The sequence below is a fragment of the Myodes glareolus genome, chromosome 3, assembly GCF_982192425.1.
Source record: "Myodes glareolus chromosome 3, mMyoGla1.1, whole genome shotgun sequence".
Classification (NCBI taxonomy): domain Eukaryota; kingdom Metazoa; phylum Chordata; class Mammalia; order Rodentia; family Cricetidae; genus Myodes; species Myodes glareolus.
In genome coordinates, this window is record NC_142028.1 from 100,406,643 (window position 1) to 100,430,022 (window position 23,380).

Below are 23,380 nucleotides of genomic sequence, written 5' to 3' on the forward strand. Positions count from 1 at the left end.
GCTGCCTGGCTCTGGCACCCCTCTTTATCCCTCCTCTCACAAGTTCATGTGCTGCTATGGAACCCAACCCTGACCAAGCCATGCCGGCTTCAATTCTCCTGTTGCGAGAGGTGGCCAGCATAGATGGATTAATTAGGGTACACATCTCCTTCTCACTCTCAGAATTCTCCCATATAGAACAAAACTTGGGGTCCTATACGTCTAATTCTACCTCTTTCATAAATCAATTCCAATATATTACCCAGTCCTATAATCTCACATTTCATGATATCTATATGATCCTATCTAATAATCTACTTCCTGAAGAGCTCAGGTGTGTTTGGGAGCATGCCAGACTATATGCAGATGAGGTTCACCAAACTCATTCAACACACCCCTGGGGCAGAGGCATCCCAGAGCAGGAACCACACTGGATTATAACAAGCCAGGTATAATTTTAGTTAGGGACTGGTTTTTGACTTGCCTCCTGGCAGGTCTCCATGAGACAGTCCTCAAGCCAGTAAACTATAATAAGCTCTCAGAGGTCATTCAAGATATGAAGGAAAATCCTTCTGCATTTTTGAAATGCCTCACTAAAGCTGTTACAATATACTAATTTAGATCCAGAAACCATAGAAGGCGGGTAGTTACTCATGACTCACTTTTTTTTCCCTCAGTGCTACCCTGACATTAAGGCTAAACTTAGACATTTGGAGAAAGGCCCATTGACTCCACAGGCAGAAGTCTTAGAGTTGGCTTTTAACGTGTACCATACAAGGAATGACAAAGACCGCAATCATCACTGTCACGTGCTAGTCATGGCCTCCCAACTGGCTGAGGCGACAGACCACCTGATCCATGCTGTCTGTGCTGCTCCTTTGCCTCCTCCCCATCCCTCCAGGGCTGGAGAACTGCCAGGCCTGTGCTTCAAATGTGGTAGAACTGGTCACTGGGCCTGAGTATGCCCTAATCCTCATCTTACTCCTGTAAGACCTTGTCCAAGATGCTATAGGGAAAAACAGTGGGCAGTCAATTGTCCTTGTGCACAATGTGGCATGGAGACATCAAACCCAGAAAATTCCCAAGTTGACCTTCTATGTCTTGCCATGGACGAATGAAGCTGCCTGGGTTTCTTTGACCTGGCTACAACTGTTATCTGTAAAAGGGAGCCACAGGTAAACATCACATCATCAGGATGGTCCATCACCTTTCTCTTGGACACTGGAGCCACATACTTGATACTGAGGAAACTCTGGGAGCCTATCTTTCCTTCTAGTCTCCCTATTGTCAGTGTAGGGGGACAGTTTTGTCTACCTCAGCAGACCCAACCACTTAACTGTGTTTTTAGGGGTATTTATCTGACACATTCATTTTTAGTCATGCTAATCTGCCCAGTACTTCTTACAGGAAGAGGTTTTTAAAGCAAAAATAGCAGCTTCCATTTCATTTGCTCCTTCCATTCACTTTATGCCAGACTGGCCAACAGCTCCCCTCCTCTTTCTAGCCTCCCAACCTCCCGGCTCCAATGTGTCTTTTCCTCTACCAGCATCTCAGGTAAACCCCCAGGTCTGAGACACCCCAAACCCCTCTGTTTCTAAACACCATTCCCCCATCATTATCCAATAAAAGATCCTACTAAATTAATTACCCAAGCTCAGTACCCCTCCTCTATCTTCAGAGCCTTAGAGACTTAAACCTATTATCTCTGACCTTCTAAGAAAAGGACTACTTTACCCCACCTCTTTTCCCTATACTTGCTGTTAAAAAAACTAACGGAACTTATCATTTGGCTCAAGACCTCCATCCCATTAACTCAGCAGTGGTCCCTCTTCTTCCTGTAGTGCCTAACCCTTACTCACTTCTTTACACTATTTCTCAGTTCTAGATCTCAAGTATGCTTTTTTCTCTATTCCTCTCAGTTCACAACCTCAAAATATCTTTGTTTTCACTTGGACTGAGCCTGACACTCATCTCTTCACATAGCTCACCTGGACTGTTCTTCCCCAGGGATTCCGGGACAGCCCACACCTATTTGGTCAGGCTTTAGCCCCCTGATCTACTCTCCCTGTCTCTCCCTAAATCTAAATGCATCAGTATGCAGATGATATTTTACTTTGCAGTCCATCCTTGGAGATTAGCAAAACTAATACCTCCACTCTTTTCTGTTGCTAAGTTTCTTATTCATGAGTCAAAGAAACTAACCTATGGGTGACCCAACACTGTCTTCTTCCACCACAACCTGTCCCATCTCTTAACTTACAAAGGCTTACAAACCTTTTTGCTGTGTTCTTTCCTTCCAGGTGGCATTAGTAGAAGATACCACACTCACTTTCTAATCTTGCCTAACCCTTAATATCTCAAATCTTCTACCTCAACCTTACATTAATTATCCCCAGCTTTGGAATCCCAACCTCTCTTCAGTCAGATAATGGCCCAGAGTTTACCTCTCAAATATCTCAAACTTTATCTAAGGCTCTTAACATTCCCTGGCATTTTCATATCCCATACCAACCTTAGTCTTCAGGAAAGGTAGAACTAACTATTCCTTAAAAAAAAGTTCTTGTTAAGATGTTACAGGAACTTAACCTTGAGTGGGTAAAACTCTTGCTTCTAGCCCTTATCAGACTTAGGGCTCTCCCCCAAACCCCTTTTCCATCTTGCCCTTTGAACTGCTGTATGGGTGACCAGTTTTAACCCTGGTCTCCCACCTAAAACTTCTCCCCTTCCTGTTCAAATACTTCACAGTTATCCCATTTTCACTCCCTGTTATGGATTTTACTGACTACTCACTACCTCTGCCATGTGCCAATCCATGCCCACCACTGATTAAACTAGGAGATCAGGTACTATTCTCTCCTCCAGACCAACACCTCTCACCCCTTTCCCCTAAAGGCCAGGGCCCCTCTAAATTAATTCTTGTAACTCTCACAGCTGCCAAGCTCGAGGGACTTCCTCATTGGATCCACCTGTCTCACCTTAAGCCTTTTACTCTTATAGCTTAAGATACTCCCTCATATACAGTAACTAAAACAGGATCCTGCTCCCTTAAGTTCCAGAGTACACCAAGATCAGCCACTTCTTCTCCAGTTCCAGGAAAGTAAAACTCTCATCACCGTACTCAACTCTCCTGTGCCAAAAACTCCATAGACTCTCCCTCTTCCTCTTTCTCCTATCTGCTTTACCAACTTCGCTATATCTCCAATGCCATTCTTAAATTTTCAGTTAACCACTCAGCTGTTATTACAGGGACCATCATTAAACATAGAGCCAGAGGTACAAGGATTGCCAGAAGCCCAAGTGGTAAGAAACAATAACAAGATTGGGGACATTCATAGCCCCAGACTCCAGAAAACTCACAACACAGACTTTAACATAACAGGTTTATCACTGACTGCAGCCAGTGTCTCCTGGATGTTAGGTAATACCATGATGCTAAAGAGAGCAAGTGCCTTAAGATTTGCTTCAGGTAAAACATTGACGGGCCCCTTTCTAATAATTCCCCCTTCTTTTCCTCCCTCCCCACCATCTTCTATTACAACACTATAGCATCTTAATTATAAGCTTTTACTATGTCTAAAATTTATTTATTTTCAAACATTTTCTTCATAAGCTCCAGGGAGCCAATGGGACCAATCTAAACAGACCACACTCGCCCAGAATAAGTATCCTTTAATTCTTCTCTTATCATTTCTGGTTTCGGGAACCCCTGGGAAATTCCCTCCTCCACCCCTCCCCAAAATCCCTCTATTCCATTGTGGGACTGTCTTCCCTTAATCACCAGGATCTAAAATTTTTTCAGGACATAAATTTTCTGCCTTTCCAGCATTTTGTGAGGTCCAAGCTGCCAGCTCACCAGTTCCACAGAGCTTGAGAAAACAGAAAGGTAATCAGCCACCCCAGGACATGGTCAAGCATCTCAACTCTCTGATGTCCACAAAATCAGCAAAAAGCGTTCTCAAGAGACCTGATAATGCACAAAATCAGTAAAAAGCAATCATGAGAGACCTTATGATGCCCCATTCCCACCCATTAAAGGCCCCCAAACTCCCCAGATTTTTATAATAAACAAAAGGATAGAATGTTATGATTTCAGTCAAACAAGCTTGGCTGACACTTTCGGGTTCTAGGGCCATGCATGTGTGGACAAACCCTTGGGACCTTAAAGGACGCGTGACCCATGTGAAGCATGGTTGCATCACCTATGTATGAAGCAGCTATGTGAGCCCTTGTGCACATGCATGAATTCCGTTATTTGTGTATGACATAGCCACGTCATCCCCCTGTGTGCATGTGCTAGGCAGCCTTTAAACACTGGATGGGCCATCTTCAGCTCTTTCTCTGCACACCGACCTCACCAGGCCTGTACATTCCACCCCCAATAAACTCCTAAGAGGGTTTGTTGTGTGTTCCGTGCTTCCTTCTCACTTGTGCCAGGTAATTTCATTTATACAATTGAATATTACTCAGCCCTGAATTTAAAATGATTATTTGTGATTTGCAGGTAAATAGGTGGATCTGTAAAACATGATTAATAAAAATTTAGAGTCAGAAATTGGGGTTCAATCTGAAGATCTGGAAAGCAAAACAGCCAGCCACTGGCTCTTACCTTGACCTCAGTCTGAAATGGTGATAATCCCTCCCAGAATCTAAGAGCAAGACTATGTATTGAGAGCTGTCTTCTCCCATTTTATATTCCTCCCTAGGGCCATGATTAAAGTCATGTACTACCTGATTTTTAAGGCAACTAGTGTGGTCACTGGGATTAAAGTTGCATGTCATTTTGGTTACTGGAATTAAACGTGTATTTTACCAAAACCTGGTCTGTAAGGCTGACCAGTGAGACCATTTTTTGACTCTCAGCTCTTCCGGCAGTCTTTGTTTATTAAAATACAATTGAAATGCCACTCCATATCTGGAAACAAATATTGTGAGTGAGGTAACTCAGATCCAGAAAGGCTAGCATCACTATTTTCTCTCTTTTCTTGTTGTTAGCTTTGATCTTCAGATACATATGCTTGTTTGCAGTACCCATGGAGGCCTGGGAGTGAGTTAGGGGCTGCTTTTAAGGGAGCAGGGATAGAACCCCATGACATAAAACTTTAAGGGGAAGAATAATTGAACAAGAAATATTAAGTTGTAGTTGTAGATGGGATGGTGGCGTAGAATAGGGAATATGGAGAGGGCTAAATAAACTGAATACTTTTTGAAACCTACCTACTCTTGTCGAAGTGTTCTAAAATATATACATACAGATATCTCCATTTTAACAGAGCAGCAATATCCCTACTGGACATCACAGGCTAACAAATAAAAAGCTTAGGGCCAGAAATAGATTTCCTCTTTGGGAGTTATTGACCTATGAGTTCCCAAAACTCCTACATATTTCCAACGTGTAATGTGTTGGTTAACTTATAGAATTTGATGCTAATATATTACTGGTGAACACACCACATACCTGAGTTGTAAAACACATAGAAATCAAGATGGTACTCACCTGGAAGCTTCATCCCTGTTGGCTAATTTTCATAGTCCTGGAACATGCTATGCAGAATACAGGATGAGTAATCATCAGCCTTATGCACCTCTGAACTCTGAGGGCTATAATAATGCCTGGCTTAGCAAGGTACACCCATGGGCACAGGAGTGACATGAATATCATGGACATAAACTACTTTCTTAAGGCTTACTCTACATATTGAAACCTATATTTGGTACCATTATTGGGGTCAAGAGCATGTGACTACCTGGGTCATAGTCCCTAGTGGAATATAAATTACTGTCCTTTTGGTAAATACACATAGTATTAAACTGACTCCTAGAAACTTGTTGTTTTACAAAAGATCAGTCCAACCCTCAACCCTCATAAGAAAATCTTCTATTTGCAGTAGATGGCGGTTGGCACAGAGACTGCCAACTGTTAAGATGCAGAGAACAAGAGGTAGCAGAATGCTCAGCCTCAGTGGACGTCTCTATCACCTCTGGGGGAGGAGGCAGAAAGTGTGGAAGAGACCAAGGTATAGTGTCTCTTGTGCATAGCTACATATATAAACCCATAGCAGCTACGAAAGCCTGAACAAGGCCCTCAAAAGCTCAAGTCAGACTCAATCACAGCATGGAGAAAGGCAGGTATGAAGACCCACCTCTGTATGAGAAGCTCCTTGTCAATGATAGCTACGGGGAAGGAGAAAGTCCATTCATTCTCTCTCTCTCTCTCTCTCTCTCTCTCTCTCTCTCTCTCTCTCTCTCTTATTTTACATACCAATTACAGTTCCCTCTCTCTCCCTTCCTTCTGCTCCCCCACCTGCTCCCCACCTTACCCCCATCCACTCCTCAGAGAGGGTGAGGCCTTCCATACGGCGTCAACAAAGTTTGTCACATCGCTTGAGGCAGATCCAAGGGGCTGAGCAAGATATCCCTCCATAGGGAATGGACTCCAAAGAGCCAGTGCTTTTTCCATTGCCAGCTGACCTGAGCAAGTGGGAACTCACTGACTCCAGACTGACAGCTGGGGAGCCTGCATAAGAAAGTCAGTTTTCTTTAATTGTGTGTCCCTTCATAGTTCTATCATGCTTCAGGGGATTGTTCCACATCCAAGAATAAGTGGAGAGCCCAGATTAAACTTGGTGAGTGTAATAAAATAGTTTTACACAAAGTTTGATCATTAGGAAGGGGTTGGGTCTAGGAGGAGTGGAGGAGGAGAATGAATAATGTCAAAATGCATTGCAAGGAATTCCTAAAGAACTAATAAATTTTTTAAAGGCCAGTTGTGGAGCAACAGTGCCATAATGGCAAGTGACAAATTTATGAGCCATATTCAATTCTTTTATATTCTGACTTTCTGATATCTCATAAAAAGCATGTTGGTTGTTAGAGGATAGGCTCACTACCCAAAATACAAAAGGTCTAAGATATCAAAACAGAACTATGTAAAAGATCAAATGCAGGCACAAAACCGGAAACATCCAGCGCTAGGGCTTGATAAGAAAGAAAGGAAAACAGTCTATTCAACGACATAACCTACTAGAAAATATTTTACGTCAAAGCTGCAGCCTCTATGGTAAGACAGTCAATCGAAAATCCAAACAGATGCCAATGCCAAAACATATAAATTAATATCCGAACATTATTTAAAAGATATAGATGAATACATGTCGTGTGATAGATCCTACTGTATCTTCAAGAAGAGGAAAGCTATTCTGTGAAATAAGTTGAAACAGAGATTTCTTCTGCTGAGTATTGGCTGGAAAAAGAAACAAAAAATTTTTTCTGGATAATGAAATATTCTGCATGCCATTTTTTGAGGGTTTGTTGCAGGACAATATACATTTGTCAAACATTAAATTGTTCTTTGTCAATCAGCTATGTGGTTTAGCTTCTGTTTTCCTCTTGGCTTCTCAGTATCCCAGATCTTGGTACCTTGAATCAGAGGATTCCTAGAGGGTGACGGCAGTAGAGAATGTCTGCCCAACACAATTCATTTCTCTTTATACAGCAACTAGTTTGCTCAAGTACCAGAGGACACAATAGCTCTGTACTATCCGCAAGCAATTCATTTTGTATTATTATCATCACTACTTTATACTAATGTTTCTATTTTGTCTAATCAAGGTACAAGCTAGTCCATCTCATCCAGGAAAGGATATCTAAAATAGACTGTTAGAATATTTTGCCAAGTGAGAAACCATATGGCAAAAGATAAAAATTGAATATGTTCTTCACACTATACACCTGTGTGAATATCAAGTGGATCAGAATAAGAAACTTTATAAGTAGTGAGAAAAAAACTTGATGACTTCTATAAATCAGGAGTAGATATAAATTTTCTGTAATTCAAATCTAGCAGGTGCAATGCCAAAGTGCAGAAAGCAGAGTCCAGGATGCTGTGTGACATGGTTTCAATCTCTTGCAGGTCCAGAAGAGGGTGCAGAGGGGGAAATCAAAACAGAAACCAGGAACTTCTTTGCCAAATGTGGTAACACATGCATGTAACACCAACACTTAGGAGGCTAAGCAGGTGAGTCACAATTTTGTGGAAAGTCTGGGATTCAGAATGAGAGCGCACCTCAGAAAACTAATGTAAAAGAAATATAGGCATGCAACAGAAACTTGAAATACTTGGGCACATGAAAATTAAGGGTAAAAAGTAAATCATGACAAAAACATGCTAAAATAAAATAGTGATGAGGTGAGAAAATTGTAAGTTAAATCATAGTTCTATATATACAATATTAAAAACACTTCTAATATTTAATAAGAAAATGATGTGTGAAATACAAAAGTTACCAAGAGATTCAGGCAACATGGAAGAAATGAGGATGATATTATAAACGAACACCTATGTATGTACAATGTTCCCCCTCATTCATAATTAGGGAGATGGAAACCTGAACCTGTATTACACAAATTTAATTTTACATTTCTATTCTTAATTTATACTATGTTCCTATTTTTAAAGTATGCAACAAGGTACTCGTGTTAATGTCAGCAAGAACAAAGATTTTCAGTTTCTGAAAAGATGCCCAGGAAGTGAAGTCAAGTCCCACATCTTAAAAGGAAACTAAAAACATTAATAGGATGGTATTTTATCTGTCATTTCAAAAGCTCACATTGCTTACTTATCTACAGAGGAAACCTAAAAGCACACTGTTAGCTCAGGTGCAATGAGCATCCCTAGCATATATGTGGGTGGTCCTCAATTTCAATTCCCAGCTGAAAGGAGTGAGGATGTTTTTGGAAAATGTTGAAATAATGTCCATCACATATCATATTTCTTCTAGTGAATGGTAATCTTCCCTTTGTAAGAATTATTATAGCTAGCAAGTGTAGGAGGAATGTTAGGAAGTCACCATTTTGTGGTGTCTGAGAAAGTGCTTTCTCAACATTAGCATTTCTACAAGAAAATTTAATATAATCAACAGTCCCTCAGCATTTGTTGCCATTAGAAAAACAGACATTAAATTAAATGTCTGTAGATGTGAATCTAAATATAAATGTCACAGGTAATGTTTAAAAAACTATAATAAGTTTAATAAAGCCTTTATAGTTAGTTATAATATTTAATAATGTGAAGCATGGGGAAGGGCATGTAAAATTACATCTTAAGAAACAAATTAAGAAAATGAAAGATTATTTATATGCAATAGTTCATCCAATCTGAACAAGTCAATGGCAAATAAAACAAAACAAAACAAAAAGGTAGAAACGATTATCCTAGAGTGTACGCAGAGATTGCTTGTTGGTTTCCCGGCCACCCAGACCCAAAATAATCACACAGAACCTATATTAATTACAACACTGCTTGGCCAATAGCTTAGGTTTCTTATGAACTAACTCTTACATCTTAAATGAACCAATTTCTATTATTTTATATTTTAACATGAGGTTGTGGCCGGTAAAGTTCCGATGTCTGTCTCCTTTGGCAAATACATGGTGTCTCTTTGATTCTGCCTATTCTCTATATATATCAGATTTCTTATAAACATATTCACAGCATGCAGAGGGGAATCCCACATCACTAGACTAACATGTAAAAATTTACAAGATGCTGAAAGAGGAGATGTCTGCTTTTCCTAAAATATCAGTAGTCAGCTACCCATGAATGAGGCAAAGACCCCAATTAAGAACATATGCTGACACAATGAAAGAAAAAGGCAAATGGAGAATTAATGTGAAGAAAAGGGCACTGGTGAGATCAGTATTCTTTAGATGCCTGAGGTTGGCTAGGAATAAAGAAGAGGGTTATCAGTATTCACCCCAGGACAAGTGTCATTTGGTCCCCAGTAGCTTTCTCTTCTGTGAACCCTGATATACTTCGCCAGCATGGATCTTAAAAGCTCCCATGGTGGCCCTTAAATTTCATACAACTTCCATAGTAAAAGTCCCATGAATATTTATCTGCATGGATCTCAGTGCAGTACAGTGGTAACTGAAGTTCCTGCCACTGAAATAACCAGTCATCACTTCTACCGTCCACCAACACTGTGAATACCAGAAGTCATCACCTCTACCATCCACCACCACTGTGAATAACAGGGCCATTGGCTAAGCAAGTGTGGAACTGATCCTGGCCAAGTTAGGAAACTATATTTATTGTTCCAAAATTATACTATATTTTATTTACTTGTGTTTTTTATTTTAAATAAAATTCATGTTGTCTTACTCTTGACAACTTTATCTACATCAGAAAGTGTCTTATAGCAAACGACTGGCATTCCAGCACCTTTATCTTTTACTATAGGATAGTGGTTCATCAACCTTTCTAATGTGAACCTTTAATACAGTTCCTTATGTTGTGGTAACCCCTCCACCACAAAATTATTTTCATTGCTACTTCATAAGTGTAATTTTCCTACTGTCATGAATTGTAACGTAAATAACTGTGCTTATGCATAATCTTAGGTGACATTCGTGAAAAGGTCATTTGACTCCCAAACACTTGTGACACAGAGGTTGAGAACCACTGCTTGGTGACACATGAACGCACATTACTGACTCTTAAATGCTTGACCACGTGCAATATTACACAAAAACCTAAAACAACTATCGCTTTTGGTAGCAGAGCCAAAGAAACAAAGACATACAAATCAAAGAGAACATCTGGAGAAAAAAATGAGATGAAGTGTCAGAGGAGACACTTGGTCATAAGAACATGCTGTAACTGAATTGTCAAACACAAGGGAAAGATTTGGAAACACACGGCAGACTCCACTTACAGGGAACAGTTTTCTCAGCAAATGGATTCTGTAATTGGAATTTTTGTTTCTTCTTTTCCTCTGAGAGTGTTGAATGAGAGTTAATTAATGTGGTGAAATTGTGCTGTATCTGTGAATAAGAAAATTTATTGAAAGAGCTGAACTGTGTTACATCTGTGTGATTTGGATGTTGTTAAGACAAAAGCTAAACAGAGCCTAGGTCTGGTCTCTCACATTTTAGGTGCCAGAGGTAAAGTTCTATAACTGGACGTGGGTTAAAATGGAGGAAGACAAGCTTCAGACTAATAATAGATGATTTTTAATCCCAGTTATATCATTTTATGTGTGACCCTCAGTGGTCAGGGCTTTAAGATCTCTTCCAAATTCTTATAGTCAACAATTTCGTGCTTTGAGGATAAAGTGTCTCTTGGAGACCATATGTGGAAAGTGCTGTACTCAATGCAGCAGAGGGCAGAGCTCGCTTCTCAAAGGTGATGCTTTCATAAGGATTCGGAGTTCACCAGTGTGACAACTCATTTGTGCATCCATTACTGGACAAGGGACCTAGCTAGAGGACGTAGGTCACTGAAGCTTACTGTTGAGGAGTATATCTTCTCCCTATTATCAACCCCTCTCCTTCTAGACACCACGAAGTGAGGAGGCTTCTCTTCAATGTGTTCCTATTATGTGTTATACTACCTTGATAAGATTCACAGTGTTGGAATTAGCCAAATTTTTACTGAAAGTTTCAACACTATGGGCAAAATATATTCTATTAAACAGAAAAATCTAAGAGAAATACTTTAATGACTGAGCCATGACTGTCACAGCTGAAGATCCATACCCTGAAATGGCACCACCCCTATCCCCAGGGCCAGGACCAGAGACAGGATGCTCCAGAGACCTAGAAAAGAACCAAGCATGAATGGGGAAAAAAAGTGAAAGTCAATGAAACGATTCCCAATGAAAAGTCAATGAAATTATTCCTAATGATATTCTGCTTTAATGATATAGATTGGTGCCTAGCCTGTCATCAGAGATATTTCACCTAGCAGCTGAGGAAAAAGATTCAGAAACCCACAGCCAGACATTAGGTGGACCTCTGGGAATCCCGAGGAAGATGGGGAGGAAGGATTGCAGAAGTCAGTGGGATCAATGACACCACAAGAAATCCCATGGAACCAAATAACCTGGCCTCATAGGGTCTCAAAGAGACTGAACTGATAACCACGGAGCATGTAGAGGACTGCTCTAAGCCCTCTGCATATAAGTAGCAGTTGTGTAACTTGGTCTTCTTGTGGGACTCCTAGCAGTGAGAGCTGGAGATATCTCTGATTCTATTGCCTGTTTTGAGACCTATTTCTCCTACCAGATTGCCTCATCCAGTCTTAGACAAGGAGGAGCTTGGTCTCATTGCGACTTGATATACCATGGCTAACTTGATCCATGGGATGCTTGCTTGTATGTGAAGACAAACAGGAGAGGAGAAGTAGATGGATTTGTGGGGGAGGGGGGTTGTTGGAGGAGGAACTGGGAAGTGGGGTGGGAGGGGAAACTTTGGTTGAGATGTAAAAACAAAACACACAAAATACTTAAAAAGAAATGCTTTAATTTCTAGATGTTTATGATCTATTAAATAAGTCCAACAGTTGACAAAGGACGTATCTCATAAAATTAAAAAGTACTGCAAACAAAGCCGTCAGATGACTGAAGAGGCAGCTTAGAGAAGGGGAGAAACCCTTGGCGGCCACGCCTGACAGAAGCTTAGGATCTAGCAGATACACTGACCTTAAAAAACTGAACACCAAGAAAACAAATAAACAATTAAATAGTGGACTATGGGAACTAAAGAGAAAGTTCTCAAAAGAAGAAACAAAAAGAGCTAATAAATATTTTTAATTATTTCCACCTTTTTAACTACCAGGAAAATGTGAATAAGTGAATGGCCACACACCCAAGAAGACATGTGAACTTGGTGGCTTATAAAATACAAAAGACTCAAAAGTTGGAAAAGTTGGGTGGGGAGGGAGGAAGTATGAATCTTGGAGACTAGGATTAGAAAGTGAATATAATCAAAATATATTTATGAAATTCCCAAAGAACTACTAAAAAATGAAAAAGCTACTTTGAGAACTTATCTTACTCAAGTCAGAATGGCTACTATAAAGAAAAGAAATGGCTCAAATGATGATGAGTATGTGGAAGAATAGAAGCATATACTTCCCAGTTACTATAAACTGTTTCAGTCACTGTGGAAATGAGTGTGAAGTTTCCTGGAAAAGGTAAAATAAAGCTTCTACATGACTCAGCTACACCAGTCCTAGGCATAGATGCTCAGACTATCTTGTAACTAAGATACTTTCATTGCCATGTTCACTGGGCTCTCTTCACAACATTGATGACACAGAACTCCTCTAGATGTCTACCAGCTGGTGAATGGATAATGAAAATGTGGTTCCTATACACAGTAGGATTTTACACAGAATAAAGAAGAATGAAGGTGATACATGTGGAAGCAAATAGATGGGTGTGGAAAATATATTGGGTGAGGTAACTTGGGAGCAGAAATGAAGTATGATTAACAAAAGCTTAGAAACTGAAATTGGGGTTCATCCTGAAGGACAGAAAAGCAAAATAGCCAGTCCACTGGCTCTTATCTCGATTTCAGTCTGAAAATGGCGACCCTGCCTCCAGGAATCTCAGAATGAGACTGAACCTGAGAGCTGTCCCCTCACATTTTATAATCCTCTCTAGTTCTGGGATTAAAGGTTTGCACCACTGGGATTAAAGGGATGCACCGCTCAGTTTCCATAGCAACTAGTGTGGCTACTGGCATTAAAGGTGTGTGTTACCACTGCCTGGTCTGTACGTCTGACTAGTGGGGCTGTTTTACTCTCTGATCTTCAGGCAAGCTTTATTTATTAAAATACAAATGAAATGTCACTATACAGAAAGACAAATGCCACATATTCTGCTCTATATGTGGTTCATACCTAAGAATGTTTAGAGTGATACATTTCGCTTTAGAGCAGCAGTTACATACATTAACTTTAGTCTCAACCTTTGTAATGCTGTGACCCTTTAATATAGCTCCTCGTGTGTGGTGACCCCAGCCATCGAATTATTTTCATTGCTACTTCATAACTGTAATTTTGCCACTGTTATGAATCATAATGTAAATATCTGATTTGCAGGGTATCTGAGACACGACCCCTGTAAAAGGTTCGTTTGACCCCCAAATGGGTCGTGACCTACAGGTTGAGAACTACTGCTTTAGAGCGAAGCAGGGAGGCCTTACAGTAAGACAGACACTAAAGCACATCAGACACTGAAGTGGGGATGCTACTATGCTGAAGTTATAAAGACGTTTAAACATGGAAGAGGGTAGGACAGGCAAGAAAAGTGGGCTAACCAAAACTAAGGAGATGTGGAAAAGTAATATTAAACTTGTTATTTTATGAGCTTATTAAAATGTAATCTTAAATAAAGAGAGTTTAATCAGAGATAACCTCTGTGGGTGTATAGTGCTCTTCTCACAAACTCTGAGTTATTACATGAAAGTCACAGTACTGATTGTGGCTGTCTTCATTCAAGGTTTTGATCAGGGAAGCCACAGAAGTCACACAAATAATACACCATATTGTCATTATTCCCAGTTTCCCACTAGAATTTTTACAGTAAGGGCCAAGGAATAAGGAATCATGCAGTAAGAAAAAAAATAGATGTCTTCTGTATGTGACACAGTTATTGCAATCATAAACTCACACTTTTTCTCTGTTTGTCCACACAATATCTACCCATAAGTGGACCCTGAGCTGCCTAGTTTCATGTCAGTTTGACACAGGCTAGAGTCATTTCAGACGGTGGAACCTCTATTGAGAAAATGCCTTAATAAGACCACACTTAGGCAGGTCTTTAAGACATTTTCTTAGTTAGAGATTGATGTGGGAGAACCCATTGATGTAGGTGGTGCCATCCCTGAGCTGGTGGTCTTGGCTACATAAGCCAAAAAAGCCCTTTCATCTCAAAGTTGCTTTTGGTAATGGTGTTTCATTACAGCAATAGTAACTCTAAGACAGACTTCCTTAACATTTCATCATGAATGTGAATGAGCCCATTAGGTTACAGTCTTCCTTGAGGGACTACTAGTAGTTAACAGTTGTTGAAGGATATAGTGTCATTTTCTTCATTGTTGTAGCCATGGATAGTTGTCCTTACTCCAGTAGGTAACCTCCAACCTATGTTCAGGCATGAAACCCTAATGAAACTTAGTGGATCTCTGCCTCTGTCTTCCTTTCTGCCTCTCTTTCTTTCTCTCTATCTCTTTCTCATAGAGACATACACCAGGTAAATAAGGAAATAGAAGACATTGTAGTGGGAGAGGGAAAGAAGGATTCCCACTGGAGAAAGAAAGATAAGGTAAACATGACAAAAATGTTTTATATAAATGGATGAAATGGTCAAGACTATTTTTCTTTTATTGCAAATAGCTGTTTTTCATACATTATATTCTGATTGCCGTCTTCTCTCCCTCTGCTCCTCCCAGTTTCTCCCACCCCTGTCCTGCTCAGAGTTACCCTCTTTCTGTCTCTCCTTAGGAAATAAATAGCATATAAGGGGTGATAATAAAATAAAATACAATATAGTAAGATAAAGTAAAAACAAATAGATTGGAATCGGCCAAAACAAACAGAAGGAAAAGACACCAAGGAAAGGTAGAAGTGACAGATGTAGATTCAGAGACACACTCATTTGCACACTCAATAATCTTATAAAAACACAAAACTAGAGGTCATAATATTTACACAAAACCCTTAAGACTAAGTAAATAAATAGATAAATAAAAGTGAAAATTATAGTTAAGTTAATTTAAAAGATTTCTAAAATGACATTTTGAGAAAAAAATTTAAAAAACCATTAGTATCTGACTTAATAGTATACAAATTTGCCTTCATCTTTAAATGAAGGTTAAAACTATTTGCATACCAAAGAGTTGTAAAACAAATTTTCTTGTTATGTATCATTAGTAAACTTTTGTTTTAAAATCTACTTTATATAGCTATGGACTTGGGATCACATACAAATTTCCCAGCGAAAAATGGGTGTTGTGAGTATAGAAAAATGAATCAGCCTACTCTAGACTAAGCAAAGTATATCAACTATTGATTAATTCTGATATATAAAACTAAAGATAGAAAAGAAAACATAAGTTAATATATCTTATTTGGTTCATCTTGTGGTGTTATTTTTGGTTAGAGTTTGCATACTGGAAAAAATTATAAGTATTCACCTACATTTACGGGCAGAAACAATCATAAGATGCTTCCTGTAATTAGCAAATGTATTTAAAATATACTATGGAAATACATTGCTAATTCTGGAGCAATCAAAAAGAGAAACAATGTTGTTTTTGTTCCCCCAAACTACATTACCATAATTGCAAAGAAAATAAGAACAAATCTTAGAAAAGATTAGTCATTCTTGAATTTAGATAATATTTCAGTAATACAAAGGACAATTTATACATTTTTATGATTTATTACCAGTTCAACTAAACTCTGAAAGGAACATGATATTCTTTATAACTAGATATTCAGAGAATCAGACCATTAGACATTTATTATTATTTTCTTTGCCTTTTTGAGATTAAAATATGATTGTATCATTTTTTCTTTCCCTTTCCTCCCTTTAGGACCCCCCTCTACACTCATCCTTGCTCTTACGAATTCATGGATTCTGTTCTCATTACTGTTGTTACATATGGATCTATGTATTTAGACATATTCCTAAATAATAAATGCAACATGCCCAGTCTATATAATGTTACAATGTTACTTTTATTTAGTTTTTAGAGCTGACCATTTGGTATTAGATAGCCAATTGTGTGCTCCTCTCCACGGAAGACTATTTCTGTACCTCTTGGCATTGCTTAGATGCCTGTAGCTGTTTGTATAAGGTTGAGGCCTTATGAGCTTTTATTCCCTGCACACTTTAGCAAATCTGTTGATTTACTCCTTATTTAATTCATGGTTTGGCAGCCACAGTTGTGAGACTTTATGGGTGTAGCTTTTGACGTTTCAAAGAGACACAAGCTCACAACAAACTCTCTTCTTCTGACTTTTATAATCTTTCTCCCCTTCTTCTGCAATGAACTCGGAGCCTAAAGTGTTGACAGTGTATTGTGAAAGTGTCAGTTGGTTCTAGGCTACACAACTCTGTATTTTGGCTGTTTGTTGTTTTCTGCAATGATTTCTATCTGTTGAAAAGAGAAACTTCTTCGATGAGGGCTGAGGACTACATTTATCTGTACGGGTAAAAGATAAATATTTATAATGTAGTTAGAATTATGCTGGTTTAGAAATGTAGGGTTGTATGTTCTCCTCCAAGATTCATGACTTCACTCTTCTTGGATTGTTGGCTAGGTTTTCAGTACCAGCATGAGTTTTCTCTTATTAAGTGGGCCTTCAGTTCAATTAGAGAGCTGTTGGTTACTGACACGGTACGTGTGCCACTATTCCCTGTAACTAGAGCCATATTGTGCTATATTGGTGGTTGTCGTAATTCATAGGCATCGTAGTTGGGTGGAACTATTGTTTTCTTTTTTCCTATGGAAGTTTGCATGGTGCCTTCTAGTACCATGAAAACTTGGCCTCAAGAAGGAGACATTAAGTTCAGTTCTAGCTCAGTGACCTCTGGGCCCTTTGTTTGAAGTGCATGATGTCTCCAACAATGTGAACTTACTTTTCATTTCTTGTGGGCATCAAGGGCAATAACAATAGCCTGTAATGTTTTGAACATCTCTAGAACATCTCTAACAAACAACTCAGAAAAATATTTCTCATGCTTGGTGTTGGGAATTTTGTTAGTTAGTCTTTGGCTCTTTGAGGGATCATTCACAGCTCAAATAAAAAATTGCATTTAAACTATATATGTTTATATGTTATTTTAAGGTAGATAGATATTATGATTCCTTATGAATTTTTAAGACACCTTTACTGCTGTTTTACCCCTTTCTCTTTTTCTTTAGCTGTTGTCTTCCTTTATTTCCCCTAATTAGAAACTTCATTTTCCCCATTTCCTTTCATTCACTCTAACATTCCTAACCTCAAGTTTTCTTGGAAATTTCTCCCAGTTGAGACAGTTTTTGGTAAACTTAAAAATCCTACTCTGATTAATAAGGTGTCCTTAGCTCCTTATATTTTAATGACTGCTTGTAGACCCATCTGAACCTAGAATTTGGAAAGTAGATGTGTTCACAGGTGTGTGTCTGTGCATGAGTGTAACCTGTTATGTGTTGATGGAACTGTATCACTCTGTTCCTCTGGTGAGTCTGCAGGGTTTTTTATGGGGTCATGTGTTGCCTAACCTAGTTGGATATACATGCTGCCTGAATGCATTCATAATATGGGAAAATCACCTTATTAATGAACACTTGATCACTAAGGGACCTAAGAAAAGATCAGTAAGGAGGGGGTAAATTCTACATTACCCCCAATAAATTCTAAATTTATGGTTGTGACATTCACCTTCCAGAATGGTATTGGCAAATACACGTTTCCAATAGCTCACTATATATCTCTCATTTATTCTGCATGATACATGATGTTTATGTGCATATGGAGTGGCCAAGAAGCTTAGAGATTTATAAAAGAGGCAAATGTAAGCAAATTAACACACTAAAGAGTTTGAGAATTTGAATAAAACTCTAAACAATATAATGAGAATATAAAATAAGAGCTACAGTCACTATAGATTCAAAGGAAGTTTTAAATGAAAGGAAATGACGCAAGTATGCATTTAAAAATAAATGAAAACAAAGTTTCCTCATGAGGGAATTGGGCTGGAAGGAGTAGCAAGAACATAACATTTCTGGAGATAATGCTGACTTCTTAGGGTTGGGGTCTGTGCAGTAAGCCTCTCCAGAAGAGAAAGCTCCTGAAAGGCAAAGACTAATGTGACAAACCCGTGTATCTGCTTCATAATCCTCCCTGTTAAAAAGGGCACTCACAAAGGACTTAATCATCCCTATATTGCAAGGCTAGAACTGGGCGTAAGAAAAGAACACCTTGGCTGCATTGCTGGTGAATGCATCACAAATCTATTGAGAGAACATTAGTTTACACAAATTCAAGAAAATTAACATCTGAAAAGTTGAGAGTAAATGTGCTCTCTTTTCCTCTTCCTCTGCTCCCATAGGTCACAGATACTCCACCCACTTTGCCTGGCCAGATCCCTGAACTTGGTACCAAATTCTACAACTATCTTGTATGTCCGTGGACATCAGTCTTGGTTTTGGCCCCTTTAGTCTTCCACAGCCCACCATTCCACCCTGAGATTCTGTGCTAGTAGGTTAAAACTCATACAAAAAGAAAACCACATTCCAAATCTAGCTGTAAATGTCAGATCACATGATAAATAAAAATTATAGTTACCCTAAATAATCACCAATTCAATAATGATATTCCTTAAGAAGAACAACTTAGATTAAATTCAAGAAATATAATTTTAATTTAGAAAAAACCTATTAGCATGTTTAATGAGTTCAGGGCATAAAATAAAAATACATGTATAATTGGTTGAATGTAAAGAGGAATAAAATGAATGAAGTCCAAGAAATCAGTAACAGATGAAGTAAGGAAGACAATTCAGGAGATAAAAATAGAAGCCAATAAAAATATCTACAAAAAAAACCAAACAGAAATAAAGCAGGAAGTGAAAATTCAAAACATCTAATAAAAATATTATTAGGAAGTCTTACTAATGAAATGGATCAAGAAGATAAAATGTAAAGACTTCATGATAAAGCAGAGAAACTGGATCACTCAATCAAGGAAAACAATAAATTTAAAAAAGACATAAGTTATTGAATGTCTAAATCCAAGAATTATCAGCTTACAAAAATGTGAAAATTTATGGGTAAAAACCATAGTTATTATAGCCAATAAAGTTGCAGAAGAAAATTTCCCAATTCTAGAAAAAGAGATGGGCATATAAGTATAAAAGCTTCATAGAACATAGATATAAAGGATCAGAAAACAAACTTCACACTATAGCATACTCCATAGTGTATTCTAGACACAATAATTAAAGAAAGGAAATTGAAAGTTGTGAGAGAGAAGAGAGAAGTCACATACTAAGGCAGACTGAAAAGAATAAGAACTGATTATTTTATAGAAATGTCCAAATCAAATTACCTTAGAAAATTTTATTCCAATTTCTGAAATACCACAGATTCCAACATAAACTATTATATCTTGAAAAACTATCTATGAAAACTGAAGAAGTAAACTTTCTATGCTTAAAAACCAAACCAAAACAGAACAAAATAAAGAAAACCCACTAAAGGACTAAACGACTTACCATTAACTCAGCTCTAAAGAGAAGTGATACTTTGGACTAAATAAAACCTTAAACATACTCAAGAGGCCACATTGGAAAATTAATAAATGCTAAGACAGGTTTTCAAGCAAGGACTAAGATAACACTGCAAAACCAACAGAATGACAGAAACTGATATGTACTTTTAATAATAAATTTGACTAATAAGTTTTAAGTCTTCAATCAAAAGACGAACACTAGCAGGTTCAATTAGAAAACGAGATTCATCTTCTTGTTGTTACTAAGAAACATATCTCACCAACAAGGGTAGATACCACTCTAGGGAAAAAGGATGAAAAATGTAGTCCAAGAAAATGGAATTATAAAATAAACTGACATAATGGTATGTAATATAAAATAGAAAAGATTCAAATTTAAGTGAGTAAGAATAAATAAATTTACATCATTCTCATTGAGGAAGAGTTTATAAGAAGATATACTTCTAAGCATATAATCATCAAATTCAGGTTCACTGAATTCCATTAAACACATTTTAGTGGATGTAAAAACACAGATGAAAACCAGTACAGCAATAGAGGGATATTTTAGTACCTATCACCAATAGGCAGGTTGTTTGGACAAATAATAAGTAGAAAAATATTGGAGTTAAATGGAAACATAAATAAAACAGAGCTATCATATACTTATAGAACATTCCACCAAAATACTAAAGAATACAATTCCTGTCAGCAGTGTATAAAACATTTTACAAAGTAGACCATGTATTTTAATACAAAGTAAGGCTCCCTAAATACAAACACCACCCTGTAATCCATATGACCCCAGTGGAATAAAGCTAGACTTCTGATGGGGAACCTCCTTCAGATAATAACCTTTAAGAGACTGGACCAAGTTAGGGCATCACCTTTTGGCTACCTAGAGAAAAACCGCTGACCTGCCCAGGGCTGGCTCTTTCTCTGGTTTCTGCATTACACACCTGAGCTTGGACTTCTTGTTCCTGTTCCGTGATTTTGCCCCTTATAATAAAGAAATATAATTGGAATCGTTTGGAGTTAGCTTGGGATTCTTTGACTCATGTCCTCACCCCTTTTTCCAGTAACAGCCATCAGCATCAAAAGAAGCTACAGGAAGTCATCAAACTCATGGTGACTGGACAACACACTACTGAACAGTAAACAAATGACAGAAGAAATTAAGAAAAATTTCCTAGAATTGAGAGCAAAACCATAGAACAAAGAGGAGTATTTATAGTCCTCTTAAAATATTTGAGCATTCTCAAATAATTAGCTTAATGATTATTCTTGAGACCTTGGGAAAACAAGACTAAATTAAAATCCAAAGTAGTAGATGGGGAGAAATTGTAAATATCAGGTAAGAAATAAATGAAAAAGAAGGAAACAAACAAAACCAAAGAACAAGGCAATAAAACAAAGATTTGGTTTTTTCAAAAGATAAATAAGATTGATACAACATTATTAGCTCAATTTCAAAAGAAAGATATGAAACATAACTTAATATAATTAAAAATGAAAATGGAGACATTGCAACAGATATCAGAAAAACTAAGAAAATCATAAAGAAAAACCATTAAAGCTATATTCCAGTAAATTACAAAATCTAAAAGAAATGGATGAATTCATAGGCATATATATATGCTTCTAAAATTAAACAGAAAAATAAACAGTTTAAACATATTTCTAATCAGCATCAAGACAGAAGCTGTAATGCAAATTATCTCTCTCAAAAGAAAAATAGTTCAAAATCAGATGGATTAACTGAAAGTATCTACCAAACCTTCAAAGAACTAACACAACTATTAATCAAACTATTCTGTAAATAGAAAAAGAAGGAATGCTCCCAAACTCTTTTTATGAAGTAAGATAACCCGGAAACTAAAGTCAGAAGAGATACAGAAGAGACAGAAAATTATAGGCTGATATCTATGACAAAAATGGAATTGGAAAATAATGCAGAATTTCAATCGAGATGAATAACCACACTCTCCACTCTTATTCCATATAATGCTTGAGAAAACCTAGGGGGTATTGAAAAGATTACGAAAATGGGGACAGTAGGATTCAGGTAAAAAAAAAAAAGAGGGAAATACTAAGGATGGGAAGACAAGAAAAGAGGTGAAGGAGCTAAGGGTATATATGCATAAAAGGTATATTTAAAACCCATAAAGAAACCATGAGGTCCAAAAGAAACTTCATTTCCCCCAATTCCAAAGGACAGAAGGGAAAAATGGTTATCTGTTGTGCCTACTAGTATGTTGAAGTGTATGCTGGCCTCTGGACTCCCCTCAGTATCATAAGTACCTATTACACAGTTTGAAGTCTGTAATATCTTCCTAGCTCTTCTTACCTACCACCGACCCTTAACTTCCCCAGCTCCTGGGCTTCCCTCCTACCAGATAACCATTCTCCTTATAACCCTGCTGTTTAGTAAATGGCTTTTTTCTGTTTTCCTCTCTTCCATGTTCTCTCTGTCTCCCTACTCTTCCACAACCCCCTTCACTCCTACTCTTTCCTTTTCTCTATAGCCCACCACCCTGCTTTGGTCCTGCTACTCTCATGGCCTGGTCCAATCTGCTGGCCATGTTCAGTACTGTCTCACTCAGTTCTAAACTCTTCTAGATGCCCCTGGCTATTCTCTCTCTCTCTCTCTCTCTCTCTCTCTCTCTCTCTCTCTCTCTCTCTCCTCTCTCTCTCTCTCTCTCTCTCTCCAATATATTACCTTTCCCATAACCATACCATAGAGCGTTCATGTTGAAAATTCTGCCCTTATAAGCAGTGGGTTACTGAAAAATTATATGATCCACAGAAGTTGGTCAGGGAGGACACAGATAGCTCCCACACAATTAGGTTCTTGTCAGTTCTATGTTTACCACCAGATCTAGAAGAAAAGATACCACCTACATTATTAACAAACTGTGGAAATGAATTGAAAACATCCTCCATGATGCTTAGCTATAAGAGTGGCAGGAGCACATTTTTGGTCTGGGGAACACATTATTGGTCTTATCAAGATATTAATATTACAAAGCAAACAAACTAACGAAGAAACCAATCACAGGACTGTCAACATGTGACCTTATATGCAATTGTGGCACAACTGTTGTGTTATACTCAACTGCCCTCATTGGATTTGAGTGTTGCTTTATAGGAGGAAGCCTTATCCCTGTACTGTGTGTTTGGATATCAACCCATTTCAGCGGAGGTCATAGACGCATATGAGAAATTTACTATTGCTATTTACTTAAACTAAGCTAGAATTAAAATTCTTCAAAATCTCTGTTTATACCCATAGATAGAATCTACTCTAAGCTTTAATCAGATAATCAATCTCCTTTTGAACTGAATGATAGTGAG